We start from the raw sequence: 4,279 nt of genomic DNA on the forward strand, positions 1-4,279 counted from the left end.
TTCTGGGCGGGTCATCCGTTCCCGGAACTGCCCCCCGATTGGTCAAAGCAGTTCACGAGGCGGTCCTACAGGGAAAAAACTCCTCCTGATTGGTGGAGGGAGGCGGGGTGAGTTCTTAGAGGGGTCACACGACCCACTTCTGGGCGGGTCATCCGTTCCCGGAACTGCCCCCCGATTGGTCAAAGCGGTTCGCGGGGCGTTCCTACGGGGAAAGCCCTTCCTGATTGGTAGAGGGAGGAGGGGCAAGTCCTTAGAGGGGTCACATGACACCCCTTACTTCCGGTCACCTGCCCCTCTTGACCCCGGATGTATTACCCCCAAGGGCGGGACTTCCGGTGACAGGGGACGGGCCTAACCGGGGTCACATGACATCCTTTTTTACTTCCGGTCACCTGTCCCTCTCGACCCGGATGTACTACCCTCCAGGGGCGGGACTGCCAGTGACAAGGGAGAAGGGACTTCCGGGGAGTCGGGGGGGGGGGACTTCCAGGGTCAGGGGGCGGGGCTAATGTTTGATTGATGGTAGGGCCCTTATACTACTCCCCTACCCCATAAACAGCTAGCAGATATAGCGTTCAGTCTAGCTTCCCACCCAAGTATATGATGTGCAAGCTGGAAACAGAAGCAGGAGCTCTTTCTTCTATTTGTCTGTGCTTCATTCCCCGAGCTCTCATCCAGGTCAGATGTCTCTTAGGACCTGAGTTGCCACCAGCTGGACAATGGGACTTGGGTCATTCTGTAGGACCTGGAGAGCTGGAATTACAGAGAATATGACTCACTTTTCATATAGTCACCTATGCCTGCAGTAGCTGGAGATTTAGTACCAGTGAGTACCAAGCTACAGAAGCTCTCTGTACAAACAAAGCTTTAGGTTCCTCCATTGGGATCCTTCCAAGCTCCAAACTGAGATGGAGGAGGGGGGAGAGGGGAGACCCTGACCCTACCAGAAACTCATCCAATTGGAAGGTGCTCCATTGACTCAATAGCTTCTGCTTTTAAGTTATTTTACATCTCCTGACAGAAATAAATCTGATGGTGTGGAGTTTGGGGTAGCAAAAAGTGGCTCCCAGGGAGCCGATGGAGCCCAAAGAGTGGATCACACAGGTTGGGAAGAGGCATTGCCAGGGTAGCCAGGAGATGCACTGACTTATATCACACTGGCTGCAGTTTCCTCCAGGTACGTCTACACCGCAAAGTTAATTCAAAATAACAGCTGTTCTTTTGAATTAACTTTAATAGCATCTATACATGCAAACCGCTATTTCGAAATTAATTCGAAATAGCAGAGCGCTTAATTCAAATTTGGTAAACCTCATTCTACGAGGAATAACACCAAATTTGAAATAGCTATTTCAAATTAAGTGCTGTGTAGACAATTAATTCAAAATAGGGGGCCTCCAGCCCTTCCCAGGGAGCCCTGGTGGCCACTCTGGGCACAACCAGGAAAACTTCCTCTCCTCTCCCCCTGACCCCAGAGCCATTAAAGGGATAGACCCTGGCCCGTGCCAGATCCAAGCCTACCAGCCAAGAGCCAGCAGTGGCCACCGGGGCCCCTGAGCCAGTAGCCACAAAACGTGAGCCAGCAAGGCACTGGCAGCCAACCCTCCACTGCTCCTCAGGAGCAGTCTGCCAGCACCCAGGAGCCTGACAGGGGCTGGAGAAGGCGGGTGCCTTCCTGGTCCAGGGTGGAGATCATGGACCTTATTCAGGTTTGGGAGGGATGCCCCAGCATCCATGATCTCCGCACTAGACAGAGGAACACGGCCGTCAATGGCAGGATAGCTGCCAGCCTGGCCACCAAAGGCCACATGCGAACCCAGGAGCAGGTTTGCATGACAATCAAGTTGGTGCGGTGAGACCCCCAACCTTGGGCCCTGATCTTCCCTTCCCCCTTCTTCCCTTTGCTTCTCCCTTCCAACTTCCTCCTCCCAGGTTTCACCCTCCCCTCTCCCACCCACTCTATTCCTCTCTCCCACCTCCTTTTCCCAGTCTCCCCAGAGGTTCACCCTGTTGTTCAATAAACCCAGTTTCTATTTTTGAACATACATGTCTTTTATTTGACATCAGGAAGGGAGGCTAGGGAGGAGTAAGTAGATGGACGTGAGGGAGGAATGGGGCACGAGCCCCCGGTGGGGAGGACCGGGGTGGCTCTGAGGGCTCCTCGGGGTGGACACTCTCCTGCAGGGCCTCCTGGATCCTGACAGCCCCCCGATGGACTCCCCGGACGGTAGCCTGCAGCAAGTGCAGCTGGGCTGATGGCAACAACCCTACGAGACGCACCGGTGTGCCCAGGGGCAGCTCTGGCTCCATGTGGCCGAGTGCTGTGGTGTCCCGAGTGCAGGCACTCAGGGCACTCCAAGACAGGACTACTTTGCTCTCCCTCATCGGGGTAGACAAGCGAGCGGGGAACCCTGAGAACTGTCTGTTCGGGGTGGGGGTAGGGTCCCGTGAAGCACGGAGCTCAGTTAGCCTGAGGCAGCAGCCCCACACACTATGTCCTAACCTGATGCCCTGCCAGCACTGGTTCCGGCCAGCCTGAACTTCGGTTCAGGGTCCACTCAGTGTGGACGCGCTATTTCAAAATAACAAAATGCTATTTTGAAATAGGTTTTGTGTATAGATACATAATTCGAATTAGCTTAATTCAAATTAACTATTTCGAATTAAGTTAACTTGAATTAACGCTGTAGTGTAGACGTACCTCTTTCAGAGCAGACTAAAGCTGAATCTGTCCTTTGATGTGTGGCTGATGCACTTCACACCTGTGGTATCAGTTACTGCTTGCTTGTCAGCTAAATTTCTTTATAACTCACTAATGAATAGGATTTCACCTGTATTTGTTACTTACAGGTCAACAGATGTTCCATGTCCAGCCATTTCATATTCTTGGTGTCCGTATGTTCCAGGATGATGCCTAAATAAGCAGTGTAAAATAAACATCAATAAAAAACCTTCTCTTGTTAAGTGCAAGGTGATAACATTGGCCCTTTGGCTTCTATTGTGGGTCTAAGGTGAGCTGTAGGCAAGAAAATACTAGAAAAGTTTAGCGTCCACACTGAAGAGAAGAAGAGAAAAAAATTAAGAATGTTTACATAAAACCTCATTTGCTTTAAACAATCTATGTTCCTCTTGCCACTGCTGTCAGTTAGTGGAGATATACTAGGATAGTGTATTAATCTAGTGGTGTGAACAAAGGGCTGGGGCCAGGAATAAGTGCGTACTAAGCAAGGATCTCACATGGATAAATTAATTAGGCCACAATGCTTGCCTGGCTTGCATGGGTGTGCTAAGGAAAGGATGGCACAGGGCCAAAGGGGAGGAATCTAGTGCTTCCTGGGCAAGGCAATCAGGAACCTGCAACAGCAGGCACTGTGTGGCGGTGGCCTGCCTACCTCCCAGTGATGAAGCACCAGTAAGGAACAGTCAACAACACTGAGCTTAGGTCTATAGTTTGAGTCCACACTAACTCTGACTACTAAAAATAGAGTGCAGGTCAGATGACAGAAGCAGTCGGAGGAGCTAGCCACCTTGAGAACAGACTTTTGGGTTTGGATGGGATCATCCTTGGAATAGTTAACCCCTCCTGCTACTCCTGCCACAGCTACTCTATTTTTAGCACACTAGTTTGATCGGAGAATAAACATACCCTACGTGACAGTGTGCCAGCCTCTGCTACTAAATGACTGCGCCATTTCAAAGCATTCTATTGCAAATTACAAATTTCTCCTAACACCACACTGGAGAAGTAGGAGAACATTAACATCTCCATTTATGCATGAGAAGTCACAGCACGGAGAGATTAATAGTAGCTCAGTGCTGCACACAGGGACTTTTTCTGTCTACCTCAAAGGGAATACCAAAAGGGACACGGCACACTTTCTCTCACCAGCTAACTTGGCTGCAACTGCCCGGATCTCTTCCCAGCTGCTGCAGAAGTATGTGATGGTGCTTTTGTAAAAGTTCTCCAGTAGCTCAGCCTTCTCTTTGGCCTAGAGAAAATCAGGGACACATGAGCTCTCTCTGGCTAGAAATGCCCTTTGACTGCCAACACATGCCTTTACAAACCACAAGTAAACAGTCTGTGTTCCTCTTGCCACTGCTGTCAGTTATTGGACTCACTCAGACTTTTTTTTTAATTTAAACAAGTAAATAAAAGAAAGGACAGGAGGCTGTGTAGAAGTGGGGAAAGTGGGAATCTATGGCAGATTTACATTCCTCTCACCCTCAGTCCTGTATCCCACTCTAATAGGGTACGTCTACACTACAACGTTAATTCGAA

The 4,279-nt window shown here is 50.1% G+C and overlaps 1 long non-coding RNA gene across 1 annotated transcript; it reads right to left on the minus strand.

Moving 5' to 3' along the window:
- Positions 1-567: 567 nt before the first annotated feature.
- Positions 568-4,019, minus strand: LOC149523283 (uncharacterized). Its single transcript, XR_016347157.1, has 3 exons — positions 3,887-4,019; positions 2,849-2,914; positions 568-753 (listed from the first exon to the last, which is right to left on the minus strand). It is a non-coding gene; the product is annotated as an uncharacterized LOC149523283 (long non-coding RNA).
- Positions 4,020-4,279: the final 260 nt, after the last annotated feature.

This window comes from Pelodiscus sinensis, chromosome 18 (assembly GCF_052426305.1).
Source record: "Pelodiscus sinensis isolate ZL-2025 chromosome 18, ASM5242630v1, whole genome shotgun sequence".
Taxonomy (NCBI): Eukaryota; Metazoa; Chordata; order Testudines; family Trionychidae; genus Pelodiscus; species Pelodiscus sinensis.